The sequence below is a fragment of the Schistocerca serialis genome, chromosome 3, assembly GCF_023864345.2.
Source record: "Schistocerca serialis cubense isolate TAMUIC-IGC-003099 chromosome 3, iqSchSeri2.2, whole genome shotgun sequence".
NCBI lineage: Eukaryota > Metazoa > Arthropoda > Insecta > Orthoptera > Acrididae > Schistocerca > Schistocerca serialis.
Window position 1 is genome coordinate 516,998,443 of NC_064640.1, and position 19,215 is coordinate 517,017,657.

The 19,215-nt window shown below is 40.0% G+C and overlaps 1 long non-coding RNA gene and 1 other non-coding gene across 2 annotated transcripts in view; both read left to right on the top strand.

Moving 5' to 3' along the window:
• LOC126470395 (uncharacterized) overlaps positions 1 to 19,215 on the top strand; it is a 124,348-nt gene that overhangs the window by 42,009 nt on the left and 63,124 nt on the right. The window lies entirely within an intron of this gene.
• Positions 17,165 to 17,238, top strand: Trnat-ugu (transfer RNA threonine (anticodon UGU)). Its single transcript has one exon. It is a non-coding gene; the product is annotated as a tRNA-Thr (tRNA).

The following is a 19,215-nucleotide window of genomic DNA, read 5'->3' on the forward strand; positions in this document are numbered from 1 at the left end:
GTGTTAGTAATGTTACTAGCCACTTGCATACCAAACTTAGCACACACATCTTTACCATCTTTAACTTGACTTTCTAATGCAACATGGCTATCCTTACAGTGTTTTTCTATATTCTGAACTTGTACATGAACTTCATTTAGTTATGAATTTACTTACTCTTCCAATTGTTACTCTTCCAACTTGTTTAACCTGAACAGTCAATTCATCTTTTGCTGTTACAACAGCCTGGTTACATTCTTGTTTTATCTGATTAATTTCACATTTTTACTGAACTAAGTCATATCATTTTTCCAAAGTATCCCTGAAATTTGAAATTTTATCTTCCATCATAGCTTCCATTTCTATTGTCAAGTTAGTAAACCCCTGATCAACTTCAGTATGTAACTCATTTATTTCAGAACTTAAGAAAGTTTTTATACCTGAACCCATTTTATTCATTTTGGTACCCATATCAGTACCTAATTTATTCATTTTGGCTTCTATATCAGTATCCACTGTATCAATTTTACTGTCAACATTGGAACTTAATGATGTTTTAATTTCACTACCCATTTCCTTCAAATTAATATTCATCTGATTCATATTCTTTAGAATATTTACTAACATATCTGAAACACTCTCTCTTGGTTCACAAGCCACTGATACTGGTTCCTGCTCTATTTCTTTTACAGTTACAGGTATGTATTTAGCATCGGCTTCCACTGTGCTCAGTTCATTATCTACACCATAGTTACATGACCTAGACTCAGGTAAACCACTGTCCTCTGTTTGTGATACATCAAAACTGAAATTACCGATCATGGAGTCATTTTTGTAATTTAAATTACCTAAATCTAACTTCAGTTTCTCATCTATTGTCTCTTAATCATTTTCAGCCATTTTGCAAAGTTTCTTGGCGCGCATACACACCCAAAACTCTTAGTAGAACACTACTTATCTTTTGCCTTGTCCAGCTGACTGTATGGTGAGATGAAACAGCGCGTCCGTACACCAGGCCCTGCTTCCATCGACCCAGTTTACATAGCAGCCAACTGCTCCGTCCACCTGGCTGCTACTGTAGAATGCCGCCCCTCGAAGTTCAGCAGTCGCAGACATAGCCTGCCACCTCATTCCACTTATTGCTGTTTCCTGACGAAAGTTCATTTCACTCGTGCCTATTGTCTTACTATAGTTCCTTTACCCACATGTGTGAATACTTCCCGAGCTCACTTGACACTGCTGACTTTATAAAGTTCCTACCCATCCGAACTGTACTCTTGTTTTTCCCGGCCAATACATCAATTGCGGCAAGGCGGGTTGTAATAAAGTTGTTTGCTCATTCGTCGTACTGTTCACTGCAAATGTTCCATCTTCCTCAGTATGGCGACAGCTCCCCATCTCTGTTCTCTGCATATATATGTACTGTTGAGACGGCATAAAAGCCGCGTTGATGAAAATGTCGCCGATACTTACGTAGCAAAGTCTGCGTAACTCTAGTAGCCAACCAACCTGGAAATATCTTATAATAAATATGGGCGGAAGATGGTTGCTTCATTCTTTTAGTAAAATGTCAAAAATTCTGATACAAGTCTTTTTATTTCCTTTAGCTCAAATGAAGAAAATCTGCCGTCAAGTCCAAATGTACTTAACTAACAAGATCACTGTTCTCAGTTAACTGTTCATGCAACCCAGATCACACGCAAAGCAGTAAGAAATATACATAAGTCTGACCTGAATAATTACACGATTTCACAGTTACAGTTCTGCTACTAATAGTGAGTTTCCCTCTCAATCCTTTTCAGTGGATTTCTTTAACAGAAACTGCTCGCCAAATATTATATATATGAATACAAAATACGCCACGTGAAATTTACACACAGGCCGAAAGTTCACACGTGGTTATTTTTCCAACAAAACAATTCCGAAACTTCCAGCTTTCACCAATCTGTCCGCAAATGCAACTACTTTCGTGGCAACACAATCGGGATGCGGGAAACCAATTACTTCTTCATTTTACACATAATACAGACTGAAATGTTCAACATGACCTGCATGTCCAGTAGCTAATTAGCAACTCACCAGATGCTGTTTCTTCCACAGCATATCTATCTAGCAGTGTGCGGGTACTGCTTAACTCTGATTGGCTGATCGTTTTGGCACCAAAACTGGCCTGCGCCAATCACTGTTCACAGATGCATGTACATCATTCCAACATGCAAACACTAATATAAGATTTAATAAAACCAACAAAAAGAAAAGTAATCTTGAAATAAATTTAGAAATTGATTTTACTTTATACCAATATTCTGGCTGCTTCCTGTGAGGTAACAGGCGAGTTGTGGCGCCCTGGAAATATTATGTGTTTGGAGTTGGGCTTGCCGCACAGGACTCTTGGCAGGCGCGGGCTGCTCGGCAGGTCGAACATTTGGTGCCAGGCGTTGGCCGAAGCAAGAGGAGTCCAGCGGTCACGTGGCTGGCAATTCCATGTTGACACTGTGACGAGGATGGTGCTTTGTGTCGATGGAGGAGATTCTATGCTGGGAGTGCCAAAGATGGCGGACTTTGTGAAACGTTAATGGCAGACATTTCACAGTTTATATAGAAATTAATAGTAGCCAGAGGAATCATGACACCTCAAAAAGAAACATGTACAATACCATTATTTGCATGATGATTCTGATGGTGTACTCAGATTTTCAATATATTTATTAGTTTAAAGTTAAGTATATGACTGTAAATTAGACAAGGAACACCCAGCAATGAATTTCCAAAATGTAAACACTTCATCCAATTTCGTCGATTGACATGTCTTTAGAAAGCTATTAGTGTAAACCTAAATTGGTATAAATTACAGCCATGTAACTTAAATAGTACATGAGTTATAGGAGGTCAAAGTGGCCGATTACTAACAATCGCGTCGGGCCATAAGTTCTCCACAGCTACATGAAAAAACGGTAGCAGCGTGCTTATAAATATACTTACTCATCTATGTCTATGTTTGTGTTTTAGAAAGCACAGAGACATTAGGCTACTGGCCTACATTTTGTTCTATTTATTTGATATATGTTTATTTAATTTGTTTATGTATCTAATAATGTGTGTTAGAGCATGTTTATGGTCCAGCCATAGGAATATTTATTTAATTTCAAGTTATAAATGTAACTCCAGTATTTTGTATGTTTCATTATGTTTGTGAGTGGTCGTTGGCTTGAAGACAGTGCGGGAGCACTCTAGCCAATCACAGAAATCATCTCCGGGAAGGACACAAGGTAGTTATGAGCAGTGCAGTAGTTCAGGAGAGGACGGGACAGGACACGGAAAGTGCTAGATGTGACGGTGCGATGGATGCTGGGTCGCGGCAGAGTCTTGGAGAGTGTGGAGTGGTTTGCGCGTGGTCGTGCCAGATAGAAATACTTTACAGTGCCGACTTGTGCACTTGTGAGATTTGCGTGGCTTCTACAGTGAAGACGTAGTGTGCGTTTAGATGTGAATATCTCGCGAGCTGTGTTGTTGTTCATAACTAATTACGTGAAGTAGGAATCTATTGTTTCCCTGTTATTCAACGTATATTTTATTTAGTTGCTGGAACATTGACACCAATAAGTGTTTTACAGTAAAAAAGGGCAGTCTTAAAGGTATTTCTTCTATCACACTCATCATTTAAAGTCGTTGAAGTAGTACCTGCAGATTTTATTTAATTGCAATCTTTCATTTATAAATTTATATGTTGCATTCATAATTCACAATTATCGAGTGATAGAAACCTTCGACCATTCGATTCATGTTTGTATTCTTATCGTATACTGTAGACTCAGCAGTATTAGTCCTTTAATATGGCAACTATGTATCCCAGCTCCTAGACAACAAAACCAGCCAAAACTTTTAATATTTCAGCTCTGAGCCAGTGGGTACGTGGTTGAGGGCCGCTATCATTTCATTTTATATTTTTTGAAAGCCCACACTCCTTACAAAAGCAAGTACACTTAGACATATGTCATCAGCAATGTGTGTCAAACAACTTTCCCATGCTATGATTGCATAATGCATTACATAAAATTAATCTTGAAATTTAACGTATGTTTCTCATACACACATTTACTTTCATTTATTCCCACAATAACATAAGACACAAATAATAATTTTATCTGATTTTTATATTATGCAAATGAAAAGTAGTTAAGGTTTTTAAATTAAAATCTAAATTAAATAATTCTGCCCATTGAGGGTTCTGGTTATGTTTTCGAATGATAACAAAAGGTAAACTGTTATAATACCTAACTGAATTTGATTCCCTACGTGTTGGTTTTTGTCTTTTTAAGTAATGTTTTGTATCTCCATAACTATGATAGTTAAAGGGTTGAAATGTTTATACAATCTTCTCTTGGATAACAAAAGGTAGTGTACCGATTTTGCAAATGATTGAATAATATTTAATATAGTTTATTTAGGTTCATAGGTGGCATGAAAATACAGTCACTTGCAGTGATGCAAATACTGTATCTCATGGCTAGCATTAGTGACAGGTGCGAATGACTCATTGCTAAGACACAACTTGCTGTCTCCTTCACAGCCAATGGCTCCAATACTGCAAGCAGTACTGCAATGTAGCTTACTGCAATAATTGTTATCGCGCATTAACTTGCGACCACACACTGTAGGATCCCAGGTACATTGCATATTCTCCAAAAAAAAATAATTCAAATAGAGTGAACCCAGTTGATGAATGTGGTGTGGTGCTATATACAAAAGTGAGAAAATGCAACCATTCATCCCAGTTTTCCTGTTTTGTTCCAACATAATAGTGTAGATATTCTGTTAGTGTTCAATGCAATCTTTCGAGTGCTCCATTTGTTTGCAGACGGTATGCATGTGATTGAGATGATTTAATCTTTAATATGGGGGTGGTTGAAAAGTTTCTATCCTGATATACGCACTGTGATGTCTCGTACAAACACCATCATCTGCTTTTATGGTGACCCTTTGTGGGTATGCAAGTCAGATTTCTCAGCTCCAGCTTTGTTACTTTTGCTGCTAAGATGTGTTGTATACTGTAGTGTAAGCAAAATGGTGAATATCAGGAGAATCAAGAACTGTGCTGTGATTGAATATCTTCAGTTGAAGGGAATCATGCCTAAGGAAATTGCAGAGGACATGTGGAATACACTTAAGGACACTGCTTCATTTTATGCATCAGTAAAAAATTGAGTGTCTGACTTTGGAAGAATAAATGTGGAAGATGCACCAAGGAGCAGAAGGCCTGCCACCATTGCCACTGATGAAACAGTGACTGCAATTCACGATATGATTTGGCAGGATCATTGAACAACATTGCAGCACATTGAAACCACATTTGGAATCTCCAGTCAGTGTGCTCATGACATTGTTGTGCATATTTTGGGAATGCGGAAAGTTTCATCTTGGTGGGGCAGAAAGACTTGAATACAGACTAGAGACAGGAGCGTGAGCAGTGTTGTGAAGAAATCGTCGACCAATTTGAAGCGGATGAAGACAGCTTTCTTGCAAGGTATGTGACAATGGATGAAATATGGGTTCACAACTTTGGTCCTGAGGCGAAACAGGTCACAGGCGAAACAGGTCACAACAATGGAAAAAGCCTTCATCCCCTACCCCAAAAAAATTCTGGATACAAAAATCAGCCAGTAAAGTGGTGACATCGGTCTTCTGGGATGCAGAAGGGATAGTTTTGGTGGATTACTTGCAAGAGGGCTAACTATCAATGCATCATACTATTGCAATCCCCCCCCCCCCTCCTGCACCACTTGAGAGAAGTAGTACAGAAAGAAAGATGTGGAAAAGTGGCATGCGGAGTTCTTCTGCATCAGGACAATGCACCAGCACACAAAGCCCTCGCAACCCTGGAAATTCTGCACAACTGTGGGTTTGAGTTGTTGTCATGTCATCCACCATAAGCTCCAGATTTGGCTCTATCAGACTTTTTTCTTTTCCCAAACCTAAAAAAAGATATCAAAGCATGATGATTTGACAATGATGATCCCGTGATTGATGGTGTGAATGCTTCGTAGGACTCGAAATCGAAGGAAGACCTTTTATTTGAATGGTTTTCAGAAGTTATCTGAGCGTGCCCACAAATGTATTAGCGTACGTAGGCATTATATTGAAAAATAAATTGGTGTTATGAAATTTCTGTCATTTTTCATTTGTTAGGCTAGAAACTTTTCGACTTCCACTCCTTGTAAATGACAAACTTCTCTTTAAGATGTTACTTAGGACATTATTGATCCTGGGTCACTCAATAGTAGTGATGTTATACCTAATTGCAAATTATTCTGTGTACTAAGATGTGCACTATTGTCACCATCATGTTGTACCATAAGCTTTGCTACCACAAATTTTGTGAGGGCATCCAGAAATGTTAAGATGTATCTGTTCCCTTTCTTTGTTATCTGAAGGAATCCAACTATGTCTATATCACAATGAGCAGACACCTGGTTCGGTATTTCTGTCAGCAATAAGTGCTCTTTACCTTATTGTGCATAATCTAGTTTTTCACACTTCTCTCACAACTTCAAATGCACTCCACTATACCTTTCTTCAAACTTCTTCATGTTCTGTACCCTTTAAGACAGTTGTGTGCCTGGCTGATTCCTTGGTATCCATCAATTTGCAAATCATGAAATTTCTTAAGGATGGCTCATTTTTCCTCTTCAGTAATCACTCCGTACTGGTCACTTTAAGGCCAGTTCACATAGGCTGTAATGTCACGTCCTGTCAAAACATTCTGAGGTACATTTCAAATCGCAGCATCCACTATGGTCATCACAGCACTGTCAAGGTTTCTGAGGAAGAAAGTTTGGGTGCCGACGTCATCAACCATTGTTGATCACGTGACCTCAAAGCTCGTTTCCTCCCAGCACACAGCCATGCACTCATCTCTGTACTTCGTTTCGTCATGTTTTTCATGGTTGATATCAGTGGTTATTTGAAGTCATTAATTTTGTTATGTGTTATAAATTGTTTAATTTTGTTATTTCTTTTGTTAAAATTTATAAGTTCATACTGAATGACAGAAGATTAATTGAAGCAGTGAGGTAGCAATGTGAAATGTATGACATGGTCGTACCAAATTACTTGCTGTTTCCTGGGTTGGATTTTTGTATATACCAGTACAATATTTAATGTTTTGTAATGAAATGGATTGCAGTATGGCTGCAACTTGAAGTTCAAAAGGCACTTTGGGTAGAATCAGATTTATTAGTAAGTGGAATTTATTTGTATGTTGTCATTCTTTTGTAAAGTTTGATAAAGAAATGGACTGAACCCTGTACACATTGCAACAATGGCAACATGGTTATTTGTGAAGTATGCATCAAATGATACATTAGGGTTGTTTTCTTAAATATTCGTCTGTGGAAGGTTTATTCATTGTTAAGTAGCTCTCAGGATTGTGTGTGAAACAGTTTTGCAAGCATCAGTGGTCATCATTGATGCAGTTTCATTAATCAACCTATTACTTGAAGTACTAAAAGCCAAATACAAGATGTAAAGGATATACACAAATCTTGAAGGAAAAAGTATAGAGGGAGATATGACTGCCACACAAAAATGTGCACTGGAGTGGCAACTGAACTTAGCCCTAAACAAACCAATTTCTCATAGGGTGTAATGGCAGCTCATATCAATGTGTTCCTTTTAGTAATTCTAGTTGCAGTTTGACACATACAACTGATAAAATTGGTGCCCAAATTTCAAAAATATTTATAAAATGCAGAGTCTTCCTTGAGCTCATAGTGTTTACCATGTAATGACATTGTTTGGACCCAAACTTTTATTGCACCCAAACTTTTTCACATCATGTTGCACTTCCGTCTTTTTTCTCTAATATAGAAGCCATCTCTACAAGCTGCAAACTATTTGAGTCCACTAAATTTCATTTACGTACAAATGTGGACTCAATTATCAATGTACATAAGTTAACATGTTTTGTATGTTCATTTCGCACATAAAATCAGTTAAGAATCATATTCCAAAAGAATCATCTTGTAAAGACTGCAATTTCCACCGAAAACAGTAGATGACAGCCATGAGAGTTAAGATCACATGTTTTGAATTCATGTGACGTGTCAGACAGTGTGAATCCACCTGTACATGATCATGCCATGAGGGCCAGTGTGAATTGGGCTTTATTCTTCCTCTCTCAATCTCTTCCACATTCCTAATGACTGCAGCTGGCTCTCCTTGTAAGCCTGACAATCCATCTGCTACTGTGTTGTGCGATCCCCTTTTGTATGTTATCACAGTCATATTCTCCCAGTTTAATCCTGAATTTCATTAATCTTGATGACAGATCAGTTTATGCACCAGTCATTTCAAGGGTTTTTGATCAGTACATACAGCAAGTTTTCTTCCATACACATAATATTGGTACTGTTTTACTGTCCACACTGTGGCTAGGAGCTCTCGCTTGATTGTAATACATCCTCTCTCCGGCACATTTGAACATTCTGGACACAAAGGTAAATCCTTTCCTAAGTCTCTTTGACTCAGTAAGGCACAGTTCGATGCCTTGCTAGTGTCTGTTATAATTACAAACTGCCTCATAAAATTGCGCTACAGTAAGATCAGAAGGCTAACTATTTTGCCCTTTAGTTCCTGGAAAGCTCATTCTAGCTGAGTTGACCACTCATAGTTTACTTCTTTCTTCAGTAATTCATTTTACAGCTTCACTATCTGACTGAAGTCCTTGATGAAACAATGATAATAAAATGACACATTCTTTAGAAAGCTCTTCAATTACTTCTTGTTACTGGGTCTTGGATACTCTTTTATTGCTCTCATCTTCTGTGGCTTAGGATTGGTTTTAATCTTATCATAATTACTTGAGGTAAGCAAGTTACTTTTTTCCATAGGAACTAATACTTGCCAACCTGTAATTTTAAATTGTGCAGTAAGAACCTCTCAAACACTTCTCCAAATCTGGTATTATTTATGCTCTTCTAAAGTAGCTCCAGACATGACCACATCAGTCAAAATATACAACGATCTTGTGTACATGAAGTCTGGTAGTACTGTGTTCACCAGTCTCAGAAAAGTGACTGCACTGTCGGTTATTTCAATTGGTAATCTTTTGTATTTCACAATGTCCTTCTGTAGTGGAGAATGCTGCTTCCCCATTCAGCTGTAGCGGGTGGTATACCCTTACGCATTCTTAAGGGATGAAGTACTTGGCTTTTCCTAAGCTATCTAAATCTCATCAATAAGGGTTAGTGGAAATACAGTGTTAATACAGATGTCATTTAGTATCTGCTAGTCTGCAACATTTCTCAACTTTTGTTTACCTGAAATGTCTGTATGTCTTTGGGATCATCAGTAACAGAAAATTCCACCCACTTGTGCTCAGCATATCATCATCCTCTCTATCATCACATCCATTTCATTTCAGAGGGCTTCCTTTTGGACCTCTCATAGTTTATACAACCAGATATTTATCATTTTTTCCTTGCATCTCTGGTTACAACTTAATTTTGTGCTTCACTATCTCATTGTATGTTGATATATCTCCAGGCATGTAAAATACACCATGTTACACAATGCAGTATTCAATAATCAAAGTTCTGTCTTCTTTGTTTAAGTGATTCATGTGAACCATTTCCTTTACAGTACTAATCTGTGACCTTGTATCTTGATTGTGTAATCTGTGATTACTCCTAAACTCTTGCAGAAGTCTCTGATGAAGATTCCTTCGTACAGGATGTCTAACTCACCCTCCCCTGTATGACACTGATGACATCATCATCTGTCGTCAGCATTTACATGATAGCTCTGCGTGTCTCTATTACCTTGTTTGTCATCCTCAGTGTTAACGTCATGGGTCCATGTGCCTGTATTACTTCCTTAGTGATCCCTTTAACTTCTATCCTTTTGTCAGTGTTACTGCCCATCGTACTCTTCAATGCTGATTCCTTTATCACCCTCACCTGATCTGCAATGAAATATGCAATTCCCATGCTTTCCTATGTGCATTTTATATTTATGAAATCACATTCAGTACAACTGTGTGGCACATGTCTGCTGAATACTTATTCTGTTCTTTCATTTGCCAGTTTCTAAATCTTCTTATTTGCTAGCTGGGCATCGATATCACACTGTCAAACTAAGGGTCCCTGGTCCTTACTAACTTAACATAGCACAGATCATGGCTCTGGATGCACTTGAAGATTCCATTGATGACACATTCTCAGTCACATACTTCCAATTTCCTGTGATGACCTCTGCATATAGTTTCCTCTATCCGTCTCAGTGGTAACAGAGGATGGGATGGCTGCTTCTCTGCTCCTGTATGACTTGGCTGCATGGTGTCTATTTTCCTGTTGTGTTTCTTCATAATGACAATCTTGCTTGATGGCCTCCTCTCTTACATAAAAAACAATAATTTCCCTGGCAGCAGGATCCACCAAACTTCTCTTTATGAAAGGCAATGGTAGCTTCTGCTGTTAATGCTAGATCCTCTGCCTATGCTGATGTTAAATTCTCTTCTTGTGCTCTCACAGCTGTTTTAATCATTTCATCTCCAATTCTGTATTTGAATACTGCTCTTGCCACCTTCTCAGTTAGAGCATGATTACCCAGGTTGTCTGTTCCTGGTCACTCTCAGGATGGCTTCTCAAAATTGGTGCTGCACTGTGTCAACATGGCTCTCCAATTCAGCCATACTTTCAACCTCGTTCTGCCTAGTAAAGAATGATAAACATGCATGGTACAAAGTCTATTTTGACTCTTAGTTCCCCAGTAAAATTCCTTTCAAATCTCTGCAAGTTGCTGTCAAATTGTGTAAGAGTAGTTTACTTAGAGTTGCACCCATAATTCTAGTTTTAACAAATTTTAACAACGCACTATGACTATGACTATGGCTTGGCATTAGTTTGAATGCTGGGTTACAGTTGCCCACGAATTCCAGAAGTTCATTTTTATTTCCATGAAAAACTCTCAGGATCGACTTAAATTCATCAGATGAGACTATATACTGAGCCAGCATCTCACTACCTTCCAGATTCATATTAGCTTTTTTTGTCCCTCATTTCTTGCTGTTGTTGACCTTGTATACATACTCTGTTGTCATCTACTTACTGCATTTTTCAGTCAGCTAAAGGAGCTGTTTTGGTGTCGCATGCAGGTGTAAGATTGGAATTTGGTGTGATCAGAACACCTGGCCATGGATTTAGAAGTCGGTGGACCCGACCTCAGTTTTGTAACTACTGCGAAGACACCGTGTGTTTTTTACTGCTGCTTGCTGCTCACTGCAGTCTCGTAATTCTTTGATACAAGATGGTGACTTCTTCTTTTTCTTTCCTGCTTTTCTCCTGCTGCACACTAAAATGGGTTGCACATCCTGTGCACTGTACCTGCTCTACCTTGAAAGCTCAAGCCAGTTCATTGTAAGACAGGACTTGCTAGTTCTCCTAAAAGAAATTCCAATTTTCCATACCCTAAGGCACCTTACTACGTAGTAAATATAGCATCGAGTCCTGGACCCCACATCTGACTCCAGTTCTACATGTCGTAACCTGACACGGGCCATGGCATACTTGCTTATAAACTCACACTCAGATCAGAGGTGAAATGGGATTTTTGGTCATCGATTTTGTGGTAAATGTGTGGCTGCATCTTTTTTGTGTGTGTATAGTTGAAGCCCCCCCCCCCCCCCCCCCCTCAAAAAAAACAAAAAAAAAAACACCATGGACCATGGATCTTGATGTAGGTGGGGAGACTTGCATTTCTCAGTGATACAATACAGATAACCATACCATAGGTTCAACCACAATGGAGGGATATCTGTTGAGAGGCCATACAAATGTGTGGTTCCTGAAAAGTAGCAGCACCCTTTTCAATAGTTGCAGGAGCAACAGTCCGGATGATTGAAAGAGCTGGCCTTGTAACATCGACCATATCCGCATTGCTGCACTGGTATTGTGAATGGCTGAAAGCAAGGGGAAACTACAGCCACAGTTTTTCCCCAAGGCATGCAGCTTTACTGTATGGTTAAGTGATGATGGCATTCTCTTCAGTAAAATATTCCGAAGGTAAAAAAAAATCCCCAAGCAGATCTCTGGCCAGAACCTACTCAGGAGGAAGTCATTATCAGGAGAAACAAAACTGGCATTCTACAGATCAGAGCATGGTATGCCCGATCCCTTAATCAGGCAGGTAGGTTAGAAAATTTAAAAAGAGAAATGGATAGGTTAAAATTAGATATAGCAGGAATTAGTGAAATTCAGTGGCAGGAGGAACAAGACTTCTGTTCAGGTGAATGCAGGGTTAAAATACAAAATCAAATAGGATTAATGCAGGAGTAGGTTTAATAATGAATAAAAAGAATAAGAGCATGGATAAGTTACTACGAACAGCACATGGAACGCGTTACTGTAGCAAAGATAGACACAAAGCCCACGCCTACCACTGCAGTAAAAGTGTACAGGGTTATTACAAATGATTGAAGCGATTTCACAGCTCTACAATAACTTTATTATTTGAGATATTTTCACAATGCTTTGCACACACATACAAAAACTCAAAAAGTTTTTTAGCCATTCACAAATGTTCGATATGTGCCCCTTTAGTGATTCGGCAGACATCAAGCCGATAATCAAGTTCCTCCCACACTCAGTGCAGCATGTCCCCATCAATGAGTTCGAAAGCATCGTTGATGCGAGCTCGCAGTTCTGGCACGTTTCTTGGTAGAGGAGATTTAAACACTGAATCTTTCACATAACCCCACAGAAAGAAATCGCATGGGGTTAAGTCGGGAGAGCGTGGAGGCCACGACATGAATTGCTGATCACGATCTCCACCACGACCGATCCATCGGTTTTCCAATCTCCTGTTTAAGAAATGCCGAACATCATGATGGAAGTGCGGTGGAGCACCATCCTGTTGAAAGATGAAGTCGGCGCTGTCGGTCTCCAGTTGTGGCATGAGCCAATTTTCCAGGATGTCCAGATACACGTGTCCTGTAACGTTTTTTTCACGGAAGAAAAGGGGCCGTAAACCTTAAACCGTGAGATTGCACAAAACATGTTAACCTTTGGTGAATTGCGAATTTGCTGCACAAATGCGTGAGGATTCTCTACCGCCCAGATTGGCACATTGTGTCTGTTCACTTCACCATTAAGAAAAAATGTTGCTTCATCACTGAAAACAAGTTTCGCACTGAACGCATCCTCTTCCATGAGCTGTTGCAACCGTGCCGAAAAATCAAAGCGTTTGACTTTGTCATCGGGTGTCAGGGCTTGTAGCAATTGTAAACGGTAAGGCTTCTGCTTTAGCCTTTTCCGTAAGATTTTCCAAACCGTCGGCTGTGGTACGCTTAGCTCCCTGCTTGCTTTATTCGTCGACTTCCACGGGCTACGCGTGAAACTTGCCCGCATGCGTTCAACCGTTTCTTCGCTCACTGCAGGCCGACCCTTACAGAGGCATCCAGAAGCTTTAAACTGCGCATACCATCGCCAAGTGGAGTTAGCAGTTGGTGGATCTTTGTTGAACTTCGTCTTGAAGTGTCGTTGCACTGTTATGACTGACTGATGTGACTGCATTTCAAGCACGACATACGCTTTCTCGGCTCCTGTCGCCATTTTGTCTCACTGCGCTCTCGAACGCTCTGGCGGCAGAAACCTGAAGTGCGGCTTCAGCCGAACAAAACTTTATGAGTTTTTCTACGTATCTGTAGTGTGTCGTGACCATATGTCAATGAATGGAGCTACAGTGAATTTATGAAATCGCTTCACTCATTTGTAATAGCCCTGTACATGCCAACTAGCTCTACAGATGCTGAAGAGATAGAAGAAATATATGATAAAATAAAAGAAATTATTCAGATGGTTAAGGGAGACAAAAATTTAAGTCGTGGGCAATGGAATTCAAAAGTAGGAAAACAAAAAGTAGGAAAAGTAGTAGATGAATGTGAACTAGGGGTAAGGAATGAAAGGGGAAGCTGCCTGGTAGAATTTTGCACAGAGCATAACTTAATCATAGCTAAAACTTGGTTTAAGCGGTATACATGGAAGAGAGCAGGAGACAACGGAAGGTTTCAGATCGATTATATAATCATAAAACAGAGATTTATGAACCAGGTTTTAAATTGTAAGACATTCGCAGGGGTAGATGTGGACTCTGACCACAATTTATTGGTTACGACCTATAGATTAAAACTGAAGAAACTGCAAAAAGGTAGGAATTTAAGGAGGTGGGACCTAGATAAACTGAAAGAACCAGAGGTCCTAGAGAGTTCCAGAGTGAGAATTATGGAGCGATTGACACAAGCAGGGGAAAGAATACAGTATAAGAAAAATGGGTAGCTCTGAGAGATGAAACAGTGAAGGCAGCAGGCGATCAGTTAGGTTAAAGGGTGGCTGTTAGTAGAAATCCTTGGGTAACACAAGAGATGTTGAATTTAATCGATGATAGGACAAAATATAAAACTACAGTAGATGAAGCAGGTGAAAAGGAATACAAACGTCTCAAAAATGAGATCGAGAGGAAGTGCAAAATGGCTAAATGAGAATGGCTAGAGGACAAATGTAAAGATTTAGAAGTGTATAGCGCTAGGGTAAGATAACTGTGTGCTGGACCAAGTCTCAAACTCGGGACCTTTGCCTTTTGCGAGAAAGTGCACTGCCCTTTAATCTTCCAGGAAGTTTCATAGAGGCGCACAATCTACTGCAGAGTGAAAATTTCATTCAGGGGTAAAGGGTACAGGATAATTAAAGAAATCTTTGGAGAAAGAGGATCACCTGTGTGAATATAAAGAGCTCACATGGAAAACCAGTCCTTAGCAAAGAAGGGAAAGGAGGAAGGTGGAAGAAGTATATTGAGGGTCTGTAGAAGGCGCACTGAAAGACATAAGTTTGAAACAAGGACCCGGGAGTAAACAACATTCCGTTGGAACTACTGGGAGCCTTGGGAGAGCCAGCCATGGCAAAACTCATCCATGTGGTGAGCCATATGTTTGAGACAGGCGAAATACCCTCATACTTCAAGAATAATATAATAATTCCAATCCCAAAGAAAGCAGATGCGGAAAGGTGCGAAAATTACTGAACTATCAGTATAATAAGTCACAGTTGCAAAATACTAACACAAATTCTTTAGAAATAAAAGGAAAAACTGGTAGAAGCTGACCTCGGGGAAGATTAGTTTTTGTTCTGTAGAAATGTAGGAACATGCAAGGCAGTACTTGACCCTACAACTTAAATTACAAGATAGGTCAAGGAAAGACTGACCTACGTTTATAGCATTTGTAGACCTAGAGCAAGCTTTCGACAAAATTGACTGGAATACTCTTTCAAATTCTGAAGGTGGCAGGGGTAAAATACAGGGAGCGAAAGGCTATTTACAATTTGTACAGAAACCAGATGGGAGGTATAAGAGTCGAGGGGCATGAAAGGGCAGCAGTGGTAGAGAAGGGAGTGAGACAGGGTTGTAGCATATCACCAATGTTATTCAATCGGTATATTGAGTGAACAGTAAAGGAAAGAAAAGTAAAATTTGGAGTAGGAATTAAAATCCATGGAGAAGGAATAAAAACTTCGAGGTTTGCTGCTGACATTGTAATTCTGTCAGAGACAGCAAAGGACTTGGAAGAACAGTTGAACAGAATGGACAGTGACTTGAAAGGAGGATATAAGATGAACATCAACAAAAGCAAAACTAGGATAATGGAATGTAGTCGTATTAAATCAGGCCATGCTGAAGGAATTGGATTAGGAAATGAGACACTTAAAAGTGGTAGATAAGTTTTGCTGTTTAGAAAGCAAAATAATTGATGATGGTCAAAGCAGAGAGGATATAAAATTTAGACTATGGAAATATCAAGGAAAGGGTTTCTGAAGAAGAGAATTTTTAATGTCAAGTATAGATTTAAGTATCAAGAAGTTTTTCTGAAAGTATTTGTATGGAGTGTAGCCATGTATGGAACTGAAACATGGACAAGAAACAGTTTAGACAAGAAGAGAATAGAAGCATTTAAAATGTGGTGCTACTGAAGTCTGCTGAAGATTATATGGGTAGATGGTGTAACTAATGAGCAGCTACTGAATAGAATTGGGGGGGGGGGGGGGGAAGAGAAATTTGTGGCACAGTGTGACTAGAAGAAGGGATCTGTTGCTAGGATACGTTCTGTGGCACCGAGGGATCACCAATTTAGTATTGGAGGGCAGCATGGAGGGTAAAAATCATAGAGGGAGACAAAGAGATGAATACACAAAGAAGATTCAGAAGGATGTAGTTATTCAGAGGTGAAGAGGCATGTACAGTATAGAGTAGCATGGAGAGCTGCGTCAAACCAGTCTTTGGACTGAAGACGACAACAACAACAACAGTTGAAGAAAGTACAGATAGATGTTAGGCTAAAGAGGTGGGTATGGTGATGGCAGGGAAAGGAGACTGTGAGTTGGTTTACTGGTGTGCTTTTTTATTGCTTCTTCACGTGTTAACAAGCGAAAAAGCACAGGCACTACTCTATAAAATCATAGATGAGGCTTACTAGATTCTCCAATAAATTTCTAGAATAAAAGGCCTCTCCAGCCTATAACTTTACTCAGATCCAGCTATACACGATAATGTCATGTACTACAGACCAGGAACCATGGAAGTGCCAGATTCTGTTGCTCTAATCGAGCCCTTAGCTTCAAGTAATCATTGCAATACAAGTGACATATAGACATAGCTACATGAGGAAACTAATTACCCAAATCCAGAGGTACTTACAGGTAAGATCTATTTGTCCTCGGTGTACAAAATTTATAGATGATGACTAACTGAAAACCACAGCTGCCGATAGGTGTTGTTGATATACCTTAATGTGGACAGCTGAAAATGTGTGCCCCGACTGGGACTTGAACCCGGGATCTCCTGCTTACATGGCAGACGCTCTATCCATCTGAGCCACCGAGGACACAGATGAATAGCGCGACTGCAGGGACTTATCCCTTGCACGCTCCCCATGAGACTCACATTCCCAATTGTCCGCAATTCTATATATGTATTGTACCTTATAGACATTTGCCCAACCACTCATTACTCGTGCACGCTTTTGTGATTCCTGTAAGAGTTTGGGCAACAATACATATGTAGAATTGTAAACAGTTGGGAATGTGAGTCTCACGGGGAGCGTGCAAGGGATAAGTCCCTGCAGTCACGCTATTCACTTGTGTCCTCGGTGGCTCAGATGGATAGAGCGTCTGCCATGTAAGCAGGAGATCCCGGGTTCGAGTCCCGGTCGGGGCACACATTTTCAGCTGTCCACATCGAGGTATATCAACAACACCTATCGGCAGCTGTGGTTTTCAGGTAGTCATCATTTATTCCAGGGAAAAGCTGCACAGTCATCAACAGTAACTTTTCTTTCGAGAACAAGTTACTGTCTTCGTATATAAAATTTATAGAGTTTAATACTCACTTGCACAGTATCTGGTGCAGAGTTGTTTATTTGAAGCTGTAGTCACTGGAACTCTTGACCTCAAACTCTGCCTTGATTGGCATTGAGGGCATGTGTACATGGCATTTGGGACTGTTTGCTTACAGATGGGACGTGACTGCATCCCTTTTTATCTCCAACTGACCATTACTGAACATGAAAGCATGAAATCAGCAGTTTCTCAGTGCGTATGATCTCTTAATGGACTGACAAACGGTACTTGCCCTGTATGCCTCTACCTAAGTTAAGCCTTACAGCTAATATTCATAGTCCAGTGACTTTTTTTTCTGGCAACCTTTCATGATTTGGTCATTACAGTCATCCTAGTTTAGTGTTCCTGTGCTTCCCTAAATATTTCAAAGAGAATCCTGGAACCATCCTTTGAACAGGCAACTGTCGATTTCCTACTCTATCCTCTGAGCTTGTGTCCTATTCTTAATGACCTGTTCATTGACAGGCCATTAAATCATAATGTTATTTCCTTTCGTATTTTTGCCCTTTACCTAAAGATCTGTGGGTGCACTTTTGATGTTTGGCACTAGCCAAAAAGTGGTTTTAACAGTAGCCGTGTTGCATAGTTTCCTGACCTTCCTCTCATAAGTTGATGCTAGTTGCCACATCAACAACATGTGAGCCATGAAAGGATAAAGAGTCATGCAGTCATAGTTAGTGTCAAACATGAACAGATCTGTGTGCACACTGCTCCCCAGACTCTGATGGCTCATGTGGAGCACTGTAAACAGAAATGATGGTGTTAGTGGTATGTTGCTGTAAAGCAGAATTGTATTTTTAGAATTTTATACAGGGCGAAAAAAAATTGTCAGAAAATTTTAACCTTGGATAGCTGATGCGAGGGTAGGAACCAATATTACTGATATTGTGTAAGCCAACAATGCACAATTTTTAAACTATGGAAACTTGGCACCACATGCTCAGATTGGCTGTGGGATGCCCTGTTGCCGGATGCTCTGGACAATGCATGACTGCGAATACTTTGCCTGCCAGAGATTGCGATGTATCCAAGGTGGCCCGCATGCTCGGAGGCAGTATCCCAGCCTTTCATTCTTGGGGCTGGGGACGAACCTGCCAGGGTCCCGACACATCCATCATTTTAGTTTCATCATGAGATGTACCAGGGACAAACCAATCAACAGCTATTAGTTCGCATACAGAAAGTCTTTTATAAATTGTCTCGGCCCTGAAAAGGGCCTTTTTTGTAGCTAGGACACTGTTTACTTAAAGCAGGTGCTTGAACTGGTGACCCTCTTGACGTGACACAAGCTTGGTAACATCAAACGGTGTTTTGCTGAACTCTTTCAAATACTCCTGCCATTGCCATGATGTGATTGGCGGCATGTTGAATGCGATCCATTAATTCCTCTTTGTTTCTAGGTGGTTTGTATCCAGGTGGGTGAACTAGAACCTTGAAGAATTCCCACAGGAAAAAGTTCAGTGGCGTGAGGTCTGGTGATCATGGGGGCCATGTTCTACGAGCACCTCTGCCAATTACCTAGCCATCGAAGAGTTCATTTAAATATCTGTACATAGCATGACCATTATGTGCAGGTACCCCATCATGCTGCAACCACATGCATAGCTGTATGTCCAGGGGAATGTCTTCCAGCAAGCCTTTTCTTGCAAAAAGTGAAGGTAATTTGTTCCAGCAAGTCGAGGAGGTAGGCGGACTGGCCCAATCAAATGATCACCCCCAATGCCTGCCCAAATGTTCCTGGTATCCATGGACGTACGTGCCGTGAGGATTTCCCCTTGCTCGGTAATGAACGTTT